The sequence below is a fragment of the Pongo pygmaeus genome, chromosome X (assembly GCF_028885625.2).
Source record: "Pongo pygmaeus isolate AG05252 chromosome X, NHGRI_mPonPyg2-v2.0_pri, whole genome shotgun sequence".
In the NCBI taxonomy this organism is placed as follows: Eukaryota; Metazoa; Chordata; class Mammalia; order Primates; family Hominidae; genus Pongo; species Pongo pygmaeus.
The window spans coordinates 85608820-85635915 of record NC_072396.2 but is presented as its reverse complement, the minus strand read 5'-3'; positions in this window follow the sequence as shown (position 1 = coordinate 85635915).

Sequence of the window (27096 nt, the reverse complement as noted above, 5' to 3'; positions counted from 1 at the left end):
ATCTAAAAATCAGTACTACTGGCTACAGATTCTAGACACAAATAAGAGATAATGATTTTCAAAGAGTGTATATATATTCAAGCATTGCAAAATTGTTCAAATACCAGATATTGAGAAATGATATGTACACGAAATTGTTTATGTCACTTTCTGTATGCTTATGTATGTAGAGAAAAGTTAGCTAAAAAAGGAAATTTAAAACTGTGGAAATCTTGAAAGAAGTTTTCTCATAACAGGGTTCATTCTTTCCAAACACAGTGTCTTTTATCGTGTGCAGATGTTGAAAGCTTTGGTGCAACGAAGAAACTCGCAAGGAAACTGTAAATGTGTAATAAAGGAGCTTAAAACACACACACACACACACACACACACACACACACACACACAGTACCCACAAAGAAAAGAAATACTGTCCTCTTCAAAATAGTTGTTTTGAAAAGCTACACTCATATGCTATGAACCTTTTCAAAACTTCCTTTTTGAAAGTGTATTCAGAGCCAAAAATCCATTATTATTATTTTCTGGTAATACCATATTTTTGATCCACGGATGCATTATTTAGCTTGAGCTTCTATATGATTCAGCATATTGAATTCTAAATCCAATTTTGCAATTTCTAAATATTCAAGCATAGTTTCTAGCATAAATATTTATCAACACCAGGGATATTTAAAAAGATTTATCTGTTTGTCTGTTGATGGAAACTTTATTAAAACAATAAAAAGTGGTTTATCATTTGCTCACAAGATAACTGTAAAAGATGGAAAAAAAACTTCAAGGGTGACTGAAGCATTGCCAGAAATATGAGAATAAGTTGAGGAGATGGCCATATTGATTACCTGGAAGAGAATAAAATTTAGATGTCTGAATTTTGTTGCATTATTCAAAAATTATTCATATCTCTTTTCTGTCAGCACTAAGGAAATTTATTGTTGAAACTCACATTGGGACCTGGGGCTTGAACCACAGAAAGCATGGGTGTTTGGCTATACAGCTAGAGAGATTCAAGAGAATATTAGACAAGTTCTTTCTCATTCTCTATCGGTGTGTTAGGCAGCCTCATTATGTTCTCCTGAGGTTTGAACTCTAGGCTCCTCACTTGGCCTTTGCTTGAGTGGATAGAGTGGGGCCACAGGATTTTCTTGTGACATTTGGCTAAAATAGAATGAATATTACCTAAATCTTTTCTATCTTGCTAGGCTGTCATTTTCCTGGTCCTTTTGCTAGAGAGGACAGACTTCTGTTAGGACTTTTTGTTTGTTGTTTGCTCCTGTTGATGTTTCGAGGTATCACCTCTTCACATCCCAAGGTTCCTAATAGCTCTGTCTTCTTTTCTCTACCTTTTAGAGCCTTCTTAATGTGTGTATATATATACAGATTATATATATATATACAGATTATATATATATACAGATTATATATATATACAGATTATATATATATATACAGATTATATATATATATATACAGATTAAGATATATATATATATAAAATGACAAGGGTTTTTAGCTGCACTTAGTGTAATGAAAAATGAAAATTATGGTTAGTCCATATTGCTGGAAGTGGAAAAACACATTCCTTTTGAGATATCTAAGACATGCATTTGGAGATGCTCAGTAAACAGCTGAATACATGAGTCATGAGTTCAGAGCAAAGTCTGGACAGGAGATATAAGTCTAAGAGGCATAATATATATGGCATTTAACACCATGATCCTAGATGAGGTCACTAAGGGAGTTACTGTAAGTAGAAAAGAGACACTCAAAACTTAGTGATGGGGCACTTCAATGCTTGCAAGATGGAGAGTTGAGGAGAATTCAGAAAGATCCTGAGAAGTAACAATCAGAAAAATGAGAGGAAGTCCAGGGGAGAGTAGTTTCCCAGAAGTCAAGTGAATACAGTATTTCAGGAATTAGAGAGTAATCAACTGTGTCCACTGCTCCTAAAAAAAAATCAAACAACGAGAGGACTGAAAACATACTATGGATTGTAGAAACATGGATTCTCTTTAGTGGTTATTGTATTGATGCTTTAATTGAATCCATTATTTGATTATTTTCATCAGGTGTATTCCGTAAAATTGTATTGTCTTAGAGTAAGAAGGATATATCATATGGTTTGAATCTGTGTCCCCACCCAAATCTCATGTCAAATTTTAATTCCCAGTGTCAGAGAGATGGGGCATGATGGGAGGTGATTGAATCATGGGGGCGATTTTTAATGGTTTACCACCATCTTCTCTTGGTATTGTATAGTGAGTGAATTCTCAGGAGATCTGGCTATTTAAAAGTATGTGGCACCTCCCCACCCTTCCTTCAGCTCCAGCCATGTAAGACAAACCTGCCTCCCCTTCACGTTCCACGATGATTCCCAGTTTCCTAAGGCCTCCTCAGAAGCTGAGCAGATGCCAGTATCATGCTTTCTGTACAGCCTGCAGAACCATGAGCCAATTAAACCTCTCATAAATTACCCAGTCTCAGGTATTTCTTTACAGCAGTATGAGAACAAACTAATAAAGCCACCCATCCAACCAATCAACAAACGTATAGCATCACTGATAATTATTGGTAGTCTTTGCTTAAACACTTCCAATGGCAGTTAGCTCACAACTGTATAAAGTAGTCATTTCCATTTTTGGCGTAACTTATTGTTCCTTGTGCTGGATATGTAATTACTTTTCATTTCTATTCATTATTCACAGTTCTATTTTTGCACTTATGCAACAAAAAGAAATGTTGCCAGGTATTCACAAGTCACTCTGTTTTGTTGTTGTTGTTTGTTTTTAATCTGTGATTTCTTTAACTTCCACCAGCTGTCACAAAGGTGGAAATGTCAAGAATGCCTACAGCCTCACAAGTAGGTTCAGGAAGACCCTGCTTTCTTCTCGCCTCATCAGCCCATCCCCACAAAGGCCATCACAACACACATGACATCATTCCCCGCTTGTATTTTCAAATATGGTTTCTTTCTTCTAGGCCATAGTTCTGTCATTGGCTATCTATCACTCATCCTCCCTATGTCCTATCTATTAACAAACAATTGAGAGTTCCTGCTCTGAACTTATGAGAGGCCTTATGTTTACAACTCTGTGATTGCTTTATTTGATATGATGCTCTTAATCCACGTGCACACTTGGAACAACCAGGCCATTTCCTAGGTATACCTAACAGTAGCTTCTAAATTTCATGTTGTTCCAAACCCCATTCCAGGAGTCAGGATATAATGTCATAAAATGTAGCCACCTAGCTCTAAAATAACATTGCTACAAGCTTACTCCAGTGGGTATAAGATGATTTCATCCTAGATACCAAGTCTACCTGTCATCTGTGGGTGAGAAAGTGTTCATGAAAAAAAAAAGTTATGGAGGCAGAGTCAAGATAATGTGAGTGGAAAAAAGTCACCAGATATATGATTTTTCACACTTTGAGAGAAACTTATCCAGCATTTATTAAGATATCTCCTAAACCAGTCAGACTTGAGTGAGAAATAACTCACTCTGACTTGGTTGAGCAGCAGACCACATTCCCTTTAATAATCTCTTCATTCTAATCAGCATGATTAGCATGTCTTAAACCATTTTTATTTTTGCTTAACTGATCCCAGGGAAGCTACACAGACAACATAATTCAAGGTGGTTCCATGAAGAGAGAGGTACTTTTTATATGGAATAAACTCTTTGTTCTTATCTACTGTCCACCCCTCATTATTAGCTACTAAAAATATTTAAACTATATATATATATAAAATGAAAGGCATATATATGGTATATATATATATAAAGGTGTATATATATATCTTTTATATATAAAAGGTATATATATGTATAAATATATATACCTTTTCTGCCTTTCTGGGCTGAGAAATACTTTTCAAAAAAAGTTTCCTTGACCATGAAAAAACAAAACAAAGGATCAGCAATGTTTTAAGCAAAAAGTTAAAAAGATTACTTCAGTCTTTTATTAGTTCACTTCATGCAGTTAATTCCTTTTCTGCTTGATATTCAAGAACATTTCAGCTTTCAGTGAGTCCCAAAAGTTTTTTCTCTTTTCTGATATTACAATTTCCAAAGCTATCAGAAACCAGCATTCAAGAGCATCTGTTAGAGTTTTCTACCTGATTATGAAACCACCTTCTAAAGAGGACCAACACAAGAAAACAACTGTCTGTGGATGACAAAAGTTTTAGGGTAGGCATAGTCAAAGACAGAATTGACAAGGAAATTTTTACCTCTGTGGCACATAATAATTTAACATAACAATTATAATTATTACTGATAATATACACTATGTTATATTAGAATTACAGGATCTTCCCATGATTTGGGAACATATACTAATAACATATTTATACAAATACAGCCCAAAGGAAACCAAACACATTTCATATTTGACAATGCTTCCTGTATAATTTTTATACCAAATAAGCCAAATTATGTCATTTTTTAACTTTAGGGAACTTAATATTTTAAAGGATTAATTAGGTCCGAAAAAGATATAATTTATAATTTGATTTTGGAAAGTCTGTCAAATATCCAATGCTTAAAACACTTGATATCACAGGTTATTGTAAAATAAGTCATTAATTTGACCAAAGTTAATAACTCAAGGATTTCAAAAACAGTATAAACCTTCACTCTTTAAGAGGAAACTTCATTTTACAAACAATAAGCCATAATAACATCAGCATAAAGCCAATTAAATTTGTTTTCCAAAATTTTATAAACAACCTATAAACTGTTAATCTTAACCATAAGCTATAACTTCCATAATCTTTTTATAACCTTTATCACCTTTATTAAGGAGTTGGTTAATACTTCAATAAAACCTTGTTAATCTGACACAGGGGCCCATATGATGGTTTTCCATCAGTGTGTTTTTGACATTAATGATTAATTTAAAAAGGAATTGAACTTATTTTTTTCTGATAAAATCAGCCCTTACAATCTCACACACCCACCTCTTCTGAGATATTTCCTGGGCCTTGAGGAAGTTGAATAGCTTTAATTTCTGGCCCTGTGTTTCAGGGATGCAGTTTATTTTTATTGGCATCTTCTACTGGGCATGAAGATAGGGCTTTAATTGATGTTAGTGTTTAAAATTTACCAGGACTTAGTATTCTTTTAGACTCAGGAGTCAAAGCCTTATAACTCAATGTCACAAGGACTTTAAAACAGAGAGTTACGTGGATGTAATAACATTAATTTTAAAAAAAGTTGAATCTGTTTTTTTTCCTAAGCAAACCAAAACTTAATAATAATATGACAACTTGATTATATAATTGTTTTGAGGTTTTTGAAATAAATAATCATATTTTGACTTAAACAGAACGTTCATGACATGGTTGAACTTTCTGGTTTGTCTTGAACATCCCTTTTTCTTAAACAACCAGACATTTTACTCTAGGACTTAATTTACTACACAAGATTCTTTCTCATATAAAATTATTTCTCTGTAAGTTTTCTTCCCAAAGTAACCCTTTATTTTTATAACTTTATGTACATCTCTCTTATTTCCTAGTTCCTTTTACCTTGTTTTATACGTAACCTTTAAATAAGCTTTGAATTAGACAAAGTTGTTTACCCTTTTAAAAAGGACACACCTTTTTTCAGAATGTTTTTCTACAACAGATTTTTATTGGAAAATGCCCAAATAATGAAATATCTGTTATTTAATTTAATATAACTTTATATTCTAAATTATGACAAGTTTGTCCACAAGTATTTATCTCATTACATTTACCTAATTATTTTATTTTAATCATTTACCTAGATTATTTATGAAGACTGTGATAGTCATCATTTAAAGTTATGAAACACATGGCTGGGTATGGTGGTGGCTCATGCCTGTAATCCCAGCATTTTGGGAGGCTTAGGCAGGTGGATCACCTGAGGTCAGGACTTCAAGACCAGCCTGGTCAATATGGTGAAATCCCATCTCTACTAGAAATATAAAAAAATAGACAGGCATGATGGCACATGCCTGTAGTCCCAACTACTCAGGAGGCTGAGGCAGAAGAACTGCTTGAATCCGAGAAGTGGAGGTTGTTGTGAGCCAAGATCATACTACTGTACTCCAGCCTGGGTGACAAGAGTGAAACTCCATCTCAAAAATAATAATAGTAATAAAGCTATGGAACACACCATTGCAAAATTATAAATGAGACAGTGAAAAAAAATCTGACCTAACTGATTTCATCTTGCTTCTAACCTCTAAGCTGTCCTTGTTCATTTCTGGGCATAGGCTGAACTAACTTTGGTAGGAACTTATAGTTTAGCTTTGAAACAAAGATGACAATAGTCCTTTCACCAAACAATCTCCTTACTACCTGTGGACTAGACTGTTTAAAGCCACAAGATTAGAAGTTATGGTAACCTTACTAAATGAAAGATGTAGCTATTTTCATTAAACCAATATTAATGTCTTATTTATTAAAAATTACACAAGCAAAGATCATTCCGTTTTGGGCTGGGTTTATGGTTTTGTAAATTCTATGCCAAATTTTGATGCCTTATAGTATTTGGCAGAGATAAGTACGAAATTGCTTGATTAAGAAATGCAAACAAAAATGTATGCTGTTGATTCTCAAGACATTTTTAATTACTTTATCAATAATTTTAAAGCTAGCTTATTTACTAAAAATTTTACTAAAGTTACATAAACTTGAAAAAGCATTTGGCTAGTCTTTTTTCTTAATAAAGTATTTGATTTCATGCATTTTAAAAGCTAATTACAGCTCTTTTATATATTTTTAGTAGTGAAACATTTTGTACACAACACAAAAATACATAGTTATATTAGACATACTAATAGAAATACATTTTATAGTTTTTTTTTTGAGATGGAGTCTAGCTTTGTTGCCAGGCTGGAATGCAGTGGCGTGATCTCAGCTCACTGTAATCTCTGCCTCCTGGGTTCAAGCTTTTCTCCAGCCTCAGCCTCCTGAGTAGCTGGGATTACAGGCACACGCCACCACGTCCAGCTAAGTTTTGTATTTTTAGTAGAGACAGGGTTTGACCATGTTGGCCAGGATAGTCTTGATCTCCTGACCTTGTGATCTGCCTACCTCGGCCTCCCAAAGTGCTGTGATTACAGGTGTGAGCCACCATGCCCAACCCATTTTTTTAATTTTTAAGACTCTTTTTATTCCATTTTAGAGTGGCAAACTACTGAAACTCAGTTTTGTTACCCTGGCAGTTGTCAGCTAAATAGCTTTAAATTTGAATATTGAATGAAACAACCCTGAGATGAAAAATTGCATAGCAAAATTTGCATCTTAAGATACAGGAAGAAAATGTCTGGTGGTGCTAGAGGGAGACTAAAGATGGATGCCAAATCAAACATAAAATTATAGAAGTCTATCATAGGATAGATAGTGGTATCATAGGATTGTATGAGGACACCAATTTTATTTACATAGAGACTACCTACCTTTTAACTGGATCTCTGAGCTCTGGGCAGAGCCTCATAATAATTCTCCCATTTTGGAGACCCAGGAGTCAGTGTGGGCTGACAACTGCCAGGATAATAAAACTGATCCTTTTACAGTGCACTTAGATTTTTTTTCTAATGAAGACATTTCTAAATTTCTAAACTACATTCTTTTTTCAAAACCTAAGAGTAGCCTCTGTTGCAATAACTATTTTAGTTAAAAAATTAGGTAACACAATATAAAATCAAGCAATTTAAGGGCTGAGATGAACTTGTCTGTTTACATTCTTGGGGTTCCTTAAAGAAAAAACTGAGGTTTCTCCCACAAAGAGAGTCTGGTGCTTTCTCCGTATTCTTTAAGGAAACCCCAGGCTATTACAAACTATTTTAAATCCCTCATGCAGCCAGAAGGTATGAGAGAAAGGACAGGCAGCAAAAGTAAATGAAGAAAACAGAATTCAGTCAACCAAGAAGAAAAAAACATTCGCTCAAAAAAAGACAAGGTCTTAAGGAAAAAACAAAACAAAAATAGGAAGTCCTTTTAAATACAAACACACACAAACATACACACACACACACACACATCTTGGATGTAAGCTTTTAATTAAGCTAACTTTTAACCATTGAGCTCCTTTAAGAAAATCTTTTTAAATCTCATTACTGTATTATAGCTAGGAGAAATTGCTGATATTTAAGAAGTACAGCTATTGTTCTTTTAGCTAGGCCTGACTAGGCTGCCAAAAAAGGTGGCCTTGTTTTGTAAATAAAGCCCCTTAAGTAGTCAAAATAAAAAATCTTTTCTTTCCTTGTTTTTTTTTTTTTTCATGGCCATTTTTCTCCCACCTCCATACCACTTTTGTGTGTATGTATGTGTTTGGGGGGGGGGGCGTAAATTTAGCCACTTCAGAGGCCTCTTTCCTCATAATTTGAAACTTTCTTTGGATTTGATCAAGTTGGATAGAGTTGGTCAAACCCAATGAGAAAAAGACTGAAACAACCACTAAAACAGAAACAAACAACATAAAAACAGTTAAGCAAAACAAATGATGGCACAACTTAAATGATTACTGAGCACTTTAATGGTAAGGAGAAATTAAGACCAGCTGATTGTTAATTTTAACTTTAGCCAAGACAAACCCAAATTAGTTACTTACATAGGGATGGGTCTCAGGCTGAAGACTACTCTTTACCATCCTAGAAGCAGGAAAAATAAACCCCTTATCTTCCCTGTTGGGAGTGAGCTCAAACTCCATAAAGGAGTTACTTGCCTTCCATTGACATGGAAGCGGAGAAAACTTGCCTTCCTTGTGTTGAAAGCAAGTAAAACATCAGAAAAAGGAGTTGTGCAGCTAAATAAACTTTAGATTGAGATCAAATTTTGGGAGATGAGGAGTTCTCTGAAGAGAATGGTCTCCAACCTCGGCAAATTTTCCTCTTGGTTTGAGCCATGAAGTTAGCTCAGGCTGGTACCAAGCACCTATAGGAGATGTAAAAGGTCAGCGGTAACTGCACTCAAAATCCCTTCATGGTTACCAAAATGTGAACCCCCAAAATCTGAGACAGGTCTCGGTTAAGTTAGAAAGTTAATTTTGTCAAGGTTTAGGATGCGTACCCATGACACAGCCTCAGGAGGTCCTGATGACATGTGCTCAAGGTGGTCAGAATACAGTTTCGTTTTATACCTTTTAGGGAAACATAAGACATTAACTGACATATGTAAGATGAGCATTGTTTCAGTCTGGGAAGGTGGGGAGGGGCCTTCCAGGTCATAGGTAGATAAGAGACAAATGGTTGCATTCTTCTGAGTTTCTGATTAGCCTTTTCAAAGGAGACAATCAGATATACATTTATCTCAATGAGCAGAGGGGTAACTTTGAATAGAATTGGAGGCAGGTATGCCCTTAGCCGTTCCCAGCTTGACTTTTCCCTTTAGCTTAGTGATTTGGGGTCCCAAGGTGTTTTCATTTAACATCCCAATACTTGAAACCTATAAATATATTACTTTACATCGTGAAATCAACTTTGCAGATGTGCTTAAAGATTTTGAGATGAGGAGAATATTCTGGATTATCTACCTAAGATAAATGTACACAGGGGACCTTATAAGGCAGAATCAGAGTTTGCAGTGGGAGATATGAAAATGGAAACAAGACGATGAAGAAATGTGAGGAAGGTGTCAGGAGCCAAGAAATGCAATCAACCTTAAAGAGCTGGAAAAGACAAGGGGGCAGACTCTTTCCTAGAGCGTCTGCAGGAAATAAAGTCCTACCAACACCTTGATTTTGAGATTTCTGATGTCTAGAACTACAGAAGAGTAAATTTGTGTTTTTTTAAGCCACTAAGTTTACAAGAATTTATTACAGTGCTAATAAGAAACTAATTCAAAGGCCTACAACACTACTCATATTCCACCCTTCCCAAAGCACCAAATATTTTCTTTTTCCCCTCATAGTTGCATTCCTATATCCCAAGACCATACGTTAAATACATGTGGAGAATTAAGAAACTCTTTTGTTAGTCAGTTTCTATATCATCAGTTTCTGTGCTTTAAATAGTTATGATTATGGTTATAGCTATGGTTATGGTTAGTTATCATTAGTCATGGTTATGGTTAAGATGAGTTTATGATTATCAGTAGTTATAGCTATGGTTAATTATGGTTAGTTTTGGTAAATTTTGGTTAGTAATAGCTACCAACATGTTACATCACTAGTTATGGTTAGTATGGCTTTGGACATAAAGATTCATAATAGCTACCAAGTAGCTATGTTAACTACTTGTGACTATTAACTAGTTTTGGTTACTTTTTATGAGTGCTAACTAGTTATTAATATGACTTGGGATTCCTAACCCAACCATAGTTACCAATCTCAACTAATAACTGCTTGTGTTACTGAATGTGTTTATTAACCAATTATGGGTAGCAGTCTGTGACTACTAACAAGTAATGATTACTGGCTTTGACTACTATTTGTAGTCACCAATTTGGCTACTAAGTAGTCATGATTAACTGTTAGTAACTAATAAGCAATCATGATTGCCAGTCGACTACTAAGTAGTTGTAGATAAAGGTTTGGCAACAAACAAGTTCTTTTTATAATTTGCGATTAGTATCTAGCTATGGTCACTAGTTTATGACTGATAATTAGCCATGGCTATTTATTTGTTATGTCTAACTAGTTGTGCTTATTAGTCTGTGACTGCTAACTAGTTTTGCTTACCTGCTATTGCTACTTACCAAATAGTTTTAGTGACCAACTGCGATAACTAGTTATGTTTATTAGACTAGCCTAATAATTAGTCATGATTATTCAGTGTGACTAGTAACTAGTTGTGATTACCAGTTTGATAATAATAATTATTCATGTTTACTTGCTGTGGTTAGTAATGATTGTGTTACCAGAAATGGGTCCTGATCCAGTCCCCAAGAGAAGTTTCTTGAATCTTGCGCAAGAAAGAATTCAGGGCAAGTCAACAGTGCAAAGTGAAAGCAAGTTTATTAAGAAAGTAAAGTAGTGAAAAAAATAGCTACTTCAGGCTGGGCCAGGGAAGGTGGCTGATGCTTGTAATGCCAACACATTGGGAGGCACAGGCAGGCAGATCACTTGAGGCCAGCAGTTTGAGACCAGTCTGGTCAACACAGTGAAACCTTGCTTCTACTGAAAAAAGAAAAAATAGAAAAAATTAGCTGGGTGTGATGATACATGCTTGCAATCCCAGCTACTCAGGAGGCAAAGGCATGATAATTGCTTGAACCCAGGAGGTGGAGGTAGCAGTGAGCCCAGATCACACTTCTACACTCCAGCCTGGGTAACAGAGCAAGACTCTGTATCAAAAAAAAGAAAAAAAAAAGAATGCTACTCTGTAGACACCATAGACAGAGTAGGGCATTTCCTAAACTAAGAGGTACAATGCTTGCTTATATGTAGGATAAAAAAAGACCATTGGGAGATATTCACTGCTAAAAGGGTTTGTAAAAAAGGATTACTTTTCTTTAATTTCTTTTTTTCTTTTTCTTTTTTATTATACTTTAAGTTTTAGGGTACGTGAGCACAACATGCAGGTTAGTTACATATGTATACATGTGCCATGTTGGTGTGCTACACCCATTAACTCGTCATTTAGCATTAGGGAGATCTCCTAATGCTATCCCTCCCCCCTCCCCCCACCCCACAACAGTCCCCAGAGTGTGATGTTCCCCTTCCTGTGTCCATGTGTTCTCATTGTTCAATTCCCACCTATGAGTGAGAACACGCAGTGTTTGGTTTTTTGTCCTTGCGAAAGTTTGCTGAGAATGATGGTTCCCAGCTTCATCCATGTCCCTACAAAGGACATGAACTCATCATTTTTTATGGCTGCATAGTATTCCATGGTGTATATGTGCCACATTTTCTTAATCCAGTGTATCGTTGTTGGATATTTGGCTTGGTTCCAAGTCTTTGCAATTGTGAATAGTGCCACAATAAACATACGTGCGCATGTGTCTTTATAGCAACATGATTTATAATCCTTTGTATATACCCAGTAATAGGATGGCTGGGTCAAATGGTATTTCTAGTTCTAGATCCCTGAGGAATCACCACACAGACTTCCACAATGGTTGAACTAGTTTACAGTCCCACCAACAGTGTAAAAGTGATCCTATTTCTCCACATCTTTTCCAGCACCTATTGTTTCCTGACTTTTTAATGATCACCATTCTAACTGGTGTGAGATGGTATCTCATTCTGGTTTTGATTTGCATTTCTCTGATGGCCAGTGATGATGAGCATTTTTTCATGTGTCTTTTGGCTGCATAAATGTCTTCTTTTGAGAAGTGTCTGTTCATATCCTTCACCCACTTTTTGATGGGGTTGTTTGTTTTTTTCTTACAAATTTGTTGGAGTTCTTTGTAGATTCTGGATATTAGCCCTTTGTCAGATGAGTAGATTGCAAAATTTTCTCCCATTCTGTAGGTTTCCTGTTCACTCTGATGGTAGTTTCTTTCACTGTGCAGAAGCTCTTTAGTTTAATTAGATCCCATTTGTCAATTTTGGCTTTTGTTGCCATCGCTTTTGGTGTTTTAGACATGAAGTCCTTGCACATGCCTGTGCCCTGAATGGTATTGCCTAAGTTTTCTTCTAGGGTGTTTATGGTTATAGGACTAACATTTAAGTATTTAATCCATCTTGAATTAATTTTTGTGTAAGGTGTAAGGAAGGCATCCAGTTTCAGCTTTCTACATATGGCTAGCCAGTTTTCCCAGCACCATTTATTAAATAGGGTATCCTTTCCCCATTGCTTGTTTTTGTCAGGTTTGTCAAAGATCAGATGGTTGTAGATATGTGGCATTATTTCTGAGGGCTCTGTTCTGTACCATTTGTCTATATCTCTGTTTTGGTACCAGTACCATGCTGTTTTGGTTACTGTAGCCTTGTAGTATAGTTTGAAGTCAGGTAGCGTGATGCCTCCAGCTTTGTTCTTTTGGCTTAGGATTGACTTGGTGATGCAGGCTCTTTTTTGGTTCCATATGAACTTTAAAGTAGTTTTTTCCAATTCTGTGAAGAAAGTTATTGGTAGCTTGATGGGGATGGCATTGAATCTATAAATTACCTTGGCCAGTATGGCCATTTTCACAATATTGATTCTCCCTACCCATGAGCATGGAATGTTCTTCCATTTGTTTGTATCCTCTTTTATTTCATTGAGCAGTGGTTTGTAGTTCTCCTTGAAGAGGTCCTTCACATCCCTTGTAAGTTGGATTCCTAGGTATTTTATTCTCTTTGAAACAATTGTGAATGGGAGTACACTCATGATTTGGCTCTTTGTTTTTCTGTTATTGGTGTATAAGAATGCTTGTGATTTTTGCACGTTGATTTTGTATCCTGAGACTTTGCTGAAGTTGCCTTTCAGCTTAAGGAGATTTTGGGCTGAGACAATGGGGTTTTCTAGATATACAATCATGTCATCTGCAAACAGGGACAATTTGACTTCCTCTTTTCCTAATTGAATACGCTTTATTTCCTTCTCTTGCCTGATTGCCCTGGCCAGAACTTCCAACACTATGTTGAATAGGAGTGATGAGAGAGGGCATCCCTGTCTTGTTCCAGTTTTCAAAGTGAATGCTTCCAGTTTTTGCCCATTCAGTATGATATTGGCTGTGGGTTTGTCATAGATAGCTCTTATTATTTTGAGATACATCCCATCAATACCTAATTTATTGAGAGTTCTTAGCATGAAGAGTTGTGGAATTTTGTCAAAGGCCTTTTGTGCATCTATTGAGATAATCGTATGCTTTTTGTCATTGGTTCTGTTTATTTGCTGGATTACATTTATTGATTTGCATATGTTGAACCAAGCTTACATCCCAGGGATGAAGCCCACTTGATCATGCTGGATAAGCTTTTTGATGTGCTGCTGGATTCAGTTTGCCAGTATTTTATTGAGGATTTTTGTATCAATGTTCATCAAAGATATTGGTCTAAAATTCTCTTTTTTTGTTGTGTCTCTGCCAGGCTTTGGTATCAGGATGATGCTGGCCTCATAAAATGAGTTAGGGAGGATTCCCTCTTTTTCTATTGATTGGAGTAGTTTCAGAAGGAATGGTATCAGCTCCTCCTTGTACCCCTGGGAGAATTCGGCTGTGAATCCATCTGGTCCTGGACTTTTTTTGGTTGGTAAGCTATTAATTATTGCTTCAATTTCAGAGCCTTTTATTGGTCTATTCAGAGATTCAACTTCTTCCTGGTTTAGTCTTCGGAGAGTGTATGTGTTGAGGAATTTAACCATTTCTTCTAGATTTTCTAGTTTATTTGAGTCGAGGTGTTTATAGTATTCTCTGATGGTAGTTTGTACTTCTGTGGGATCGGTGGTGATATCCCCTTTATCATTTTTTATTGCATCCATTTGATTCTTCTCTCTTTTCTTCTTTATTAGTCTTTCTAGTGGTCTATCAATTTTGTTGATCTTTTAAAAAAACCAGCTGCTGGATTCATTGATTTTTTGAAGGGTTTTTTGTATCTCTATCTCCTTCAGTTCTGCTCTGATCTCAGTTATTTTGTGCCTTCTGCTAGCTTATGAATGTGTTTGCTCTTGCTTTTCTGTTTCTTTTAATTGTGATGTTAGGGTGTCAATTTTAGATCTTTCCTGCTTTCTCTTGTGGGCATTTAGTGCTATGAATTTCCCTCTACACACTGCTTTGAATGTGTCCCAGAGATTCTGGTATGATGTATTTTTTTCTCGTTGGTTTCAAAGAACATCTTTATTTCTCCCTTCATTTCATTATGTACCCAGTAGTCATTCAGGAGCAGGTTGTTCAGTTTCCATGTAGTTGAGCGGTTTTGAGTGAGATTCTTAATCCTGAGTTCTAGTTTGATTGCACTGTGGTCTGAGAGACAGTTTGTTATAATTTCTTTTTTTTTTTTGAACACAAAAAATAAAAATTTTATTAATAGTTGACTACATCAGAACAATGATTCAAGACTTCAGAAACAAATTTTACCTAACTTAGTATGAGAGATTTTTATTTTAAAATGCATTTCCATACCCAAAATAGCTACTTATTAATATCTTCACGATAAATACCAAAGTAAACAATAACTTCCATTGCTGTCAATATCAGTGAGTAGAAATACTGACGGTTTTCCTGCCATTTAAGCAAAACAGCAATCTCATCCTCTCCTAATTCTGTGAGCCACCCACACAACAAACTTGTACATTGGAGGGCAATTGAACTAAATAACATAAGGTAGGCAAAATTACTATTTTTTTTCAAGATTAGGCAATCTACTCTCTATTTTCACGAGATTCATTTTTTTAGCTCTCACATATGAGTTAGAACATGCAATATTTATCTCTCTGTCCCTGGTCTATTTCAATTAACATAATGACTTCCAGTTCCAACCATGTTGCTGCAAATGACAGGATTTCAATCTTTTTTATGGTTGAATAATATTCCATTGTGTATATATACATATATATGCATATATATGTATATATATACACACACACACACATTTTATTTATTCATTCATCCACTGGTGGACACTTCAGTTGATTCCATAAATCTTTTTTTTTTTTTGTATATATTTTGTTTTTTATTTATTTTTTTTTCTTTTTATTATTATTATTATTATTATACTTTAGGTTTTATGGTACATGTGCACAATGTGCAGGTAAGTTACATATGTATACATGTGCCATGCTGGTGCACTGCACCCACTAACTCGTCATCTAGCATTAGGTATATCTCCCAATGCTATCCCTACCCCCTCCCCCCACCCCACAACAGTCCCCGAAGTGTGATGTTCCCCTTCCTGTGTCCATGTGTTCTCATTGTTCAATTCCCACCTATGAGTGAGAATATGTGGTGCTTGCTTTTTGGTTCTTGCGATAGTTTACTGAGAATGATGATTTCCAATTTCATCCATGTCCCTACAAAGGACATGAACTCATCATTTTTTATGGCTGCATAGTATTCCATGGTGTATATGTGCCACATTTTCTTAATCCAGTCTATCATTGTTGGACATTTGGGTTGGTTCCAAGTCTTTGCTATTGTGAATAATGCCACAATAAACATACCTGTGCATGTGTCTTTATAGCAGCATGATTTATAGTCCTTTGTGTATATACCCAGTAATGGGATGGCTGGGTCAAATGGAATTTCTAGTTCTAGATCCCTGACGAATCGCCACACTGACTTCCACAAGGGTTGAACTAGTTTACAGTCCCACCAACAGTGTAAAAGTGTTCCTATTTCTCCACATCCTCTCCAGCACCTGTTGTTTCCTGACTTTTTAATGATTGCCATTCTAACTGGTGTGAGATGGTATCTCATTGTGATTTTGATTTGCATTTCTCTGATGGCCAGTGATGGTGAGCATTTTTTCATGTGTTTTTTGGCTGCATAAATGTCTTCTTTTGAGAAGTGTCTGTTCATGTCCTTCGCCCATGTTTTGATGGGGTTGTTTGTTTTTTTCTTGTAAATTTGTTGGAGTTCATTGTAGATTCTGGATATTAGCCCTTTGTCAGATTATAATTTCTGTTCTTTTACATTTGCTGAGGAGTGCTTTACTTCCAACTATGTGGTCAATTTTGGAATAAGTGCGGTGTGGTGCAGAGAAGAATGTGTATTCTGTTGATTTGGGGTAGAGAGTTCTATAGATGTCTGTTAGGTCCACTTGGTGCAGAGCTGAGTTCAATTTCTGGATATCCTTGCAAACTTTCTGTCTCATTGATCTGTCTAATGTTGACAGTGGGGTGTTAGAGCCTCCCATTATTATTGTGTGAGAGTCTAAGTCTCTTTGTAGGTCTCTAACGACTTGCTTTATGAATCTGGGTGCTCCTGTATTGGGTGCATATATATTTAGGATAGTTAGCTCTTCTTGTTGAATTGATTCCTTTACCATTATGTAATGGCCTTCTTTGTCTCTTTTGATCTTCGTTGGTTTAAAGTCTGTTTTATCAGAGACTAGGATTGCAACTCTTGCCTTTTTTTGTTTTGCTTGTAGATCTTCCTTCATCCCTTTATTTTGAGCCTATCTGTGTCTCTGCACATGAGATGGGTTTCCTGAATACAGCACACTGATGGGTCTTGACTCTTTATCCTATTTGCCAGTCTGTGTCTTTTAATTGGAGCATTTAGTCCATTTACATTTAAAGTTAATATTGTTATGTGTGAATTTGATCCTGTCATTATGATGTTAGCTGGTTATTTTGCTCGTTAGTTGATGCAGTTTCTTCTTAGCCCTGATGATCTTTACAATTTGGCATGTTTTTGCAGTGGCTGGTACCGGTTGTTCCTTTCCATGTTTAGTGCTTCCTTCAGGAGCTCTTTTAGGGCAGGACTGGTGGTGACAAAATCTCTCAGCATTTGCTTGTCTGTAAAGGATTTTATTTCTCCTTCACTTATGAAGCTTAGTTTGGCTGGAAATGAAATTCTGGGTTGAAAATTCTTTTCTTTAAGAATGTTGAATATTGGCCCCCACTCTCTTCTGGCTTGTAGAGTTTCTGCCACGAGATCAGCTATTAGTCTGATGGTCTTCCCTTTTTGGGTAACGTGACCTTTCTCTTTGGCTGCCCTTAACATTTTTTCCTTCATTTCAACTTTGGTGAATTTGACAATTATGTGTCTTGGAGTTGCTCTTCTCGAGGAGTATCTTTGTGGCATTCTCTGTATTTCCTGAATTTGAATGTTGGCATGCCTTGCTAAATTGGGGAAGTTCTCCTGGATAATATCTTGAGGAGTGTTTTCCAACTTTTTTCCATTCTCCTCATCACTTTCAGGTATACCAATCAGACATAGATTTGGTCGTTTCACTTAGTCCCATATTTCTTGGAGGCTTTGTTTGTTTCTTTTTATTCTTCTTTCTCTAAACTTCTCTTATTGCTTCATTGCATTCATTTGATCTTCAGTCACTGATACGTTTTCTTCCAGTTGATTGAATCGGCTACTGTTGCTTGTGCATTCGTCACATAGTTCTCATGCCGTGGTTTTCAGCTCCATCAGGTCCTTTAAGGACTTCTTTGCATTGGTTATTCTAATTAGCCATTCATCTATTTTTTTCCAAGGTTTTTAACTTCTTTGCCATGGGTTCAGACTTCCTCCTTTAGCTTGGAGTAGTTTGATCGTCTGAAGCCTTCTTCTCTCAACTCATCAAAATCATTCTCTGTCCTGCTTTGTTCCGTTGCTGGTGAGGAGCTGTGTTCCTCAGTTGGAAATGCAGAAATCATCCACCTTCTGAATTGCTCACGCTAGGAACTGTAGACTGGAGCTGTTCCTATTCGACCATCTTGGGTCTACTCCCCAGTTTTCTTAATTAAAATATTTTGCAAGAATCGATATTATTATCTTTAAAGCAAAATTAAGAATCCTTCTGTTCTCAAGATATTGGAATATGAGGACACTCTTAAGTCTGGATCTGTTTAGTAAATTTTATCAATCTGATCACTTAACAGTAAACATCTAGAGGCTAAGAATACCTAACTTTCTGGGAATGCAGCCCAGCAAGTCTTAGTCTCATTTTTTCCTAGCCATCACTCAGGATGGAATTGCTCTGGTTCAAGTGTCTCTAACAATTGTGTTTAGTTGAAGTTATGGTTAGTTAGTTGTGAGTATAGTTGAAGGTTTTCATATTTATAGAGTTAAGTATTGGATTCATAGTTATTTGATTTGGAATGTCATCTAATAATAGAATTATTTTTATGTCATCCAAAACCTTAACAATACTTGCCCAGTAGGCTTATTTTACTCAATGACATTCATTTCATTCATTGTTACTTATAGCAAATCTAAGGTATAATCTAGTTCAACACAAAGCCATGCAAGTCAACCTCCAGGAGTTACCTTGCCCTCCTGCATCCCATTTGTTATGCTCAGACTCCAAGAGGCACTCAGGAGGTGGAAAAAACAAATATCTGTAAAATCTTTATTCATAGAAAAAAATCCCATTCACAATCCCAAGCTCCAATGTGACCCCAAGGAGAAGTGATCTGGAAATCCTACAAAGAAAACTGATAATATCTTTTCCGATTACTTTAAACAAACCCTACTTGAGTTCCTAGGCTAGTGTTCCTTCCATTAAAGACCTTTCAATGCCCCTTAAGTTCAGAGATGTCTTCTGCCAATGTGGGGAGAAGGACAGGAATGAAATAAAGTAGAAAACACTCTGTGCTTCCCTTTCAAGGTCCTACACATTTCTTCAAGGCTGTGTCAAAACCTTACCTCCTTCAAGAAGGCTTTCTAGATTGCTTAAGGTCAGGATATATGTCTCCTAATACAACGCTTTTTTTTTTCTTTAATATACACATCTAGTGTAAGATTGAATACATTCTAGCTAATGTCAGCATTAACATCTCTGTCTGTGTCTGTTTTTCTCATTGGATGATGTGCTTGAAGGACAGAAACATATGCTTTATTAATTTTTCCATATCCTACAGCATGGAAGCTGTTTTAAAGTGCCAAGAAATGTCACACTTGTGAAATCAGTTACAATTAATTTCACTAATAATAAAATATCAACATTTAAGATGGCATATTTTGTTTTGATATATATGTTTGTATCATCCTAGATTCTACCAAAAGTATCATCATGTTTGATTGTATTCTGATATACCTTCATTAGTTCATTGCATGTGTATTTTAATGTCAGATGAACAAAATGAAGAAAATATAATATTACAAACATTGACTTTGATTCCTCATCTATCTGTGTGGCTTCAATATTTGAATCGTAGAAAAATCATCCATCACAGCTTAATAGCCATGAATTGTTCCAGAAAATAAGCATATTGAATAATAATAAGCAGAACACATCCAATATGTATAGTAAACACACACCACCTACCACATCTTGGGAATGGAGACTGAATATGCTATTTGTATTACTAATAAAAATAATTACTAATAAAAATAAAAGGCAAACAAAGACACCATCTGCACTGCACAGAATATTATGTTGGAAGAAAACATTTCCTTTAGACCTTTAAGAAAACATTGTAGCATCAGGCCACAACAAACAACACTCAGGGAAAAAAAACTTATATTAGCTGCAAATGAGTTGAAGGAGAGCATTAGTATTTTGTGCCCTTTACAATGGGAAAGAAATCCAAAAAGGGCAAGATACAATAAAAGTTAAACTTTGGGTTGAAAAAAAAAAAAACTCTGACAGTTTATTAAGATTAAATCAATTTCTTAAGAAACTTTTATTTTTCTAACCAATTATTTGGTGTATAAGTGTTTTTTCTTTTTACATCAAGCCCAATCTCGAGAAACACCATTATAATTTTTCTTTTATATAAAATTTTTTATATATATAAATTTTTATTTTATTTTATTTACTTATAATTATACTTATATAATTTATATATATAACATAATTTTTGTTTATTTTTATTTTATATATACTTTTTATATATAATTTTTAATATATACATTTATTATATAAAACTTTTTTATGGAAAAAAAGAATTTTTTCCCATAAATCCTCTCATTGTGACTTATGCAGACTATTCATGATATGCTTGCACTTTCTGGTTTGTCCTGAAGATCCCTCTTTCTTAAAAAAAAAAAAAAGCCATTTTATTCTAGGACTAAATTTTCTGTACAAGATTCTCTCTCACATAAAATTGTTTCTCTTTGAGCTTTCTTTCCAAAAAAAAAAAAATAACAAAAACCTTTTTATTTTTAAAACTTTCTTTACATCTCTCTTATTTCCTGGTTCCTTTTACTTTGCTTGATATATAACTTTTAAATAATCTTTGAATTAGACAAAAACTGTTCACTTTTATAAAAAGGACACACTTTTTTTTAGAAAGAATGTTTTCCTACAATAGATTTTTATGGAAAAATATCCAAAAATAGAATATCTATTATTTAGTTAAATATAACTTTATATTCTAAATTATGATGAATTTATCTACAAGTATCTATCCCATTACATTTGCCTAATTATTTTATTTTAATCATTTACCTAAATTATCTATACAAACTGCAGTAGTCATAATTTAAAGTTATGGAACCATTGAAAAATTATATCTGAGACAGTGAAAAAGATCTGATCTAACTGACTCCATCTTTTTTCTAACCTCCGAACTATCCTTATTCATTTCTGGGCATAAGCTGAACTAACTTTGGGAAGAACTTTGTTTATAGTTTAGCTTTGAAACAAAGATAAAAACAGTCCTTTCCCAGACAAACCTTACTCCCTGTGGACTAGACTGACTAAAGCCACAAGTTTAGAAATTACGGTAATCTTACTAAATTCAAGATATAGCTCTTTTCATTAAGCCAATATGTATTATTTACTAAAAATTACATGAGCAAAGATCATTCTGTCTTGGGCTGAGTTTACAGTTTTGTAACCCCTATGCCAAATTTTGACAACTTATAGTATTTGACAGGGATAAGTATAAAATTGCTTGATTAATAAATGCAAACAAAAAAGTATGCTGGCAATTCTTAAGAAATTTATAATATTACTTTACCAATAATTTTAAAGCAAAATTATTCATTAAACATTTTACTTATGTAAACCTGAAAAAGAATTTAACTAGTCTTTTTTTCCTGATAAAGTATTTGATTCAAGCATTTTTATCTTCTTAAGCCAGTTAATTAGGGCTCTTTTATATATTTTCAGTAGTGAAACACTGTATACACAACATATAAATACATAAATGCATTAGGCATGCCGATAGAAGTACATCTTACAGATTCATAAAGAGCTTTTTTTCCTATCTTGGAATTTAAAGTTCTTGATAACCTGTTTTACTACCCTAGGCAGTTGTCAGCTAAATAGCCATAAATTTGTGTATTAAAAAAGATCTCAGGTGAAAATAAAATAGCAAAATTTACATCATTAGGTATGGACAGAAATAGTCTGGTGGGCTAAAAAGAAACTAAAATGGATGTAATTGCCAATTAAAGATAAAATTATAAAAATTATGAAGGCCTTTAAAATGTATACACATACATACAAAGATCCTACAGCTTTTATTTCAGAACTTTAGCCATGAGATTCCTACAAATTAATAGTCTTGCAAACAAATAATGTATTGGATTCAAACAGTGGATTTATCTTAATGGAAAAATAACAGCAGATTTAAAGCAGGCAGAAAAGAAAATAAGGAAAAAAGAGACCTTTTTCTCTATTGTAGGATGACCTTCTGGCTCTTTTTCCTTAATGAAAATGTGCACAAAGACCATTTTTCTTCCATTTTACATAAACTTTGGCAAGTAGAAGTGCCATAAAAACCTATGGAGTGCTCAATATGGGGTCATTTTTCTTTTTTTCCTCCTCATTCTTAGATTATTTCCCAATTTTTTTTGTTAAAAGGAGGAACTAGGCTGTGGCCTAGGGGCTTGGGGTTTCTGTGTGGTGGATCAATTTGTGCTGCTTGTGGGCAGGACTCCACAATGTGTCATCACTGAATTGTTTCCACCTTCTTACATGTCTCAGTTTCTCTCTCCAGAGGTCTATGGCCTCTGAGAGGGCTCAAAACGCCTTTATCAGCTCTTAGGTATGTTTCCTGGATGAGCCTTTTTAAAATTAATTTTTGTTGGAGATTTTCCTGCAAGACCACTGCACATGATGGGGGTCAACCTCCAGACACTCTCATGAGGCCTCCAGTCACCTAGGGCACATTTTAGGCTGAGAGGAGCAAATGCTGTTTCTCTTTGGAGCTGAGAAAACTCAGCCTCTCATTTACCCATAAAAACAACAGTTCAGTTCCTCACACAAATGCACACAGACAAGCCAAATCGAGATGAATTTTGGGAGAAAAAGCAATAAAGAAGACCCTTTAGAATGCATCTCTGAACTAGAATTTGAATCCTTAAACAACAACTTTCTAGGAAAGAAAAATAAAAACAGCAACCAAGACCACTTCCTGTAAACTGTGCTCAGCCATCCCTACTTTGTGTCTCCCGTCTGCTATTACACACATCAAGGTCAGATCCTCTCACAGTGCAAGGTAATCTCTAGTACCCACAAAGACAAAGAGTTCAGGTCATGGACTACAGGAAAGCAGAACTTTAGACCTAAAAAGAATCTGCCTATGACTTTTGAAACTCCACGATGAAAACAGAACACTCCAAATGGGGTGAGTGGCACATTTGTTGTGAATTCTTTAAAGGGGTTCAAGTCATTAGAAGCTTTCTTAAGTCATTAGAAGCCTTCTCTAGATTTTTGGTACTGCAGTTGGCAGAGGGGGAAGAAGGTATATGGTGGAAAAAAAGTAAATGAAAAATCTTTTTTTTGTCTTTAACACAGCAAGCAAACACAGAACCTAAGCACTTGGTTTTATGTTTTGTTGTTTTTTGTTTTTGTTTTTCTCTTTTGCAACTGAAAAAAAATTTAGCCAAACTAGAGAGGCTTTATTACCCATAATTCAAAATTCTCACTTGGATTTGACCAAGTCAGGTAGAGCTGGTCAAATCTGATGTGAGAAAGACCAGAACAAACAACAAATGAACCCCACTAATATGATCACTGGGTGCTCTAATGGTAAGAAGAGACTAAGACTAGGTGGTTGTTAAACTTTAACCACAACAAAACCCAAATTCAACTACTTACCTCGGGATGGGTCTTAGGCTGAAGAGTGCTTTCTGTCATACTAGAAGCAGGAAAAAATAAATAAATAAAAATAAAACATAAGAAAACTTAAACATCTTTCCTGCTGGGAGTGGGCTCAAACTCCCTATAGAAGTTACTTGTCTTCAATCATCATGAAAGCAGGAAATCTTGCCTCCCTAGTTGGAAACAAGTAAAACTCCAAAATTTGGGGAGTTGTACAACAAAATAAACTTTAAATCTTGACAAAATTTGGGGAGATCAGGGATTCTCTGGAGGGAGCGCTCCCAGACCTCAGTAAATTATCTTATTATTTTTGAGCCATAAGGTTATCTCATGCTGTAACCAAGCACTGATAGGAGATTTTTCAAAGGTCAGGGGAGTCTCCACTCAGAATCCCTCCGTGGTTACTAAAATGTGAACCTAAATATCTGAGACAGGTCTCAGTTAATTTAGAAAGTTTACTTTGCCAAGATTGAGGATGTGCATTCATGACTCAGCCTCAGGAGATCCTGATGGCATGTGCCCAAGGTGGTCAGAGTGCAATTTGGTTTTATACACTTTGGGGAGACATGAGACATCAATTAACATATGTAAGATGAACATTGGTTCAATCTGGAAAAAGCAGGACAACTCAAAGCAAAGGTGGGACAGCTTGAAGTGGGGAATGGGCTTCCAAGTCATAGGTAGATAAGAGACAAATGGTTGCATTCTTTTGAGTTTCTGATTAGCCTTTCCAAAGGAGGCAATCAGATATGCATTTATCTCAGACAGAACAGGGGTGACTTTGAATAAAATGGGAGGCAGATTTGCCCTAAGCAGTTCCCAGCTTGACTTTCTCCTTTTGCTCAGTGATTTTGGGGCCCCAAGATTTATTTTCCTTTCACATAGCTATGTATTCATCTCCAGAAACTACTTGCTATTTCCACAAGTAGCTAGATATTAACCTAATAATGACATACCAGATACTATATTTCACACTCTATAGCTTAACAATATACAGATAATCACTAACCAATGTTATTTCTGCAAACCAATAGGAATTACTAACAAAAACCTTTGTATCAATCCACCTTCTGTCCTCCTATTTTGCCTTTAAATATCTACTCAAAACTGCTGCTGATCAGAATGCACGCTCAGAACCTATGCTCCTGGGTTGCAGTGCTCAAGCTTTGCCCATATATACATCCTATTTATATTAATTTTGCCTCATCTTCTTCCCTTTAGATCAAGATGTCATTAAAAACTTCTACTGTAATCATCACAAAGTGATATTGCCTTCCAGGTTTAAGAACGGTTTTCTTTTTTTATTATCAGTATACTTTAAGTTTTAGGGTACATGTGCACAACGTGCAGGTTTGTTACATATGTATACATGTGCCATGTTGGTGTGCTGCACCCAGTAACTCATCATTTAGCATTAGGTATATCTCCTAATGCTATCCCTCCCCCCTCCCCCCACCCCACAACAGGCCCCAGTGTGTGATGCTCCCCTTCATGTGTCCATGTGTTCTCATTGTTCAATTCCCACCTATGAGTGAGAACACGCAGTGTTTGGTTTTTTGTCCTTGCAATAGTTTGCTGAGAATGATGGTTTCCGGCTTCATCCATGTCCCTACAAAGGACATGAACTCATCATTTTTTATGGCTGCATAGTATTACATGGTGTATATGTGCCACATTTTCTTAATCCAGTCTATCATTGTTGGACATTTGGGTTGGTTCCAACTCTTTATTATTGTGAATAGTGCCGCAATAAACATACGTGTGCCTGTGTCTTTATAGCGGCATGATTTATAATCCTTTGAGTATATACCCAGTAACGGGATGGCTGGGTCAAATGGTATTTCTAGTTCTAGATCCCTGAGGAATCGCCACACTGACTTCCACAATGGTTGAACTAGTTTACAGTCCCACCAATGGTGTAAAAGTGTTCCTATTTCTCCACATCCTCTCCAGCACCTGTTGTTTCCTGACTTTTTAATGATCACCATTCTAACTGGTGTGAGATGGTATCTCATTGTGATTTTGATTTGCATTTCTCTGATGGCCAGTGATGATGAGCATTTTTTCATGTGTCTTTTGGCTGCATAAATGTCTTCTTTTGAGAAGTGTCTGTTCATATCCTTCGCCCACTTGTTGATGGAGTTGTTTTTTTTTTTCTTGTAAATTTGTTTGAGTTCATTGTAGATTCTGGATATTAGCCCTTTGTCAGATGAGTAGATTGCAAAAATTTTCTCCCATTCTGTAGGTTTCCTGTTCACTCTGATGGTAGTTTCTTTTGCTGTGCAGAAGCTCTTTAGTTTAATTAGATCCCATTTGTCAATTTTGGCTTTTGTTGCCGTTGCTTTTTGTGTTTTAGACATAAAGTCCTTGCCCATGCCTATGTCCTGAACGGTATTGCCTAGGTTTTCTTCTAGTGTTTTTATGGTTTTAGGTCCAACATTTAAGTCTTTAATCCATCTTGAATTAATTTTTGTATAAGGTGTAAGGAAGGGATCCTGTTTCAGCTTTGTACATATGGCTAGCCAGTTTTCCCAGCACCATTTATTAAATAGGGTATCCTTTCCCCATTTCTTGTTTTTGTCAGCTTTGTCAAAGATCAGATGGTTGTAGATATGTGGTATTATTTCTGAGGGCTCTGTTCTGTGCCATTTGTCTATATCTCTGTTTTGGTATCAGTACCATGCTGTTTTGGTTACTGTAGCCTTGTAGTATAGTTTGAAGTCAGGTAGCATGATGCCTCCAGCTTTGTTCTTTTGGCTTAGGATTGACTTGGCAATGCAGGCTCTTTTTTGGTTCCATGCGAACTTTAGAGTAGTTTTTTCCAATTCTGTGAAGAAAGTCATTGGTAGCTTGATGGGGATGGCATTGAATCTATAAATTACCTTGGGCAGTATGGCCATTTTCACGATATTGATTCTTCCTACATATGAGCATGGAATGTTCTTCCATTTGTTTGTATCCTCTTTTATTTAATTGAGCAGTGGTTTGAAGTTCTCCTTGAAGAGGTCCTTCATATCCCTTGTAAGTTGGATTCCTAGATATTTTATTCTCTTTGAAGCAATTGTGAATGGGAGTTCACTCATGATTTGACTCTCTGTCTGTCTGTTTTTAATGTATAAGAATGCTTGTGATTTTTGCACATTGATTTTGTATCCTGAGACTTTGCTGAAGTTGCCTATCAGCTTAAGGAGATTTTGGGCTGAGATGATGGGGCTTTCTAGATATACAATCATGTCATCTGCAAAAAAGGACAATTTGACTTCCTATTTTCCTAATTGAATGCCCTTTATTTCCTTCTCCTGACTGATTTCCCTGGCCAGAACTTCCAACACTATGTTGAATAGGAGTGGTGAGAGAGGGCATCCCTGTCTTGTGCCAGTTTTCAAAGGGAATGCTTCCAATTTTTGCCCATTCAGTATGATATTGGCTGTGGGTTGGTCATAGATAGCTCTTATTATTTTGAGGTACTTCCCATCAATACCTAATTTATTGAGAGTTTTTAGCACGAAGCATTGTTGAATTTTGTCAAAGGGCTTTTCTGCATCTATGGAGATAATTATGTGGTTTTTGTCTTTGGTTCTGGTTATATGCTGGATTACATTTATTGATTTGT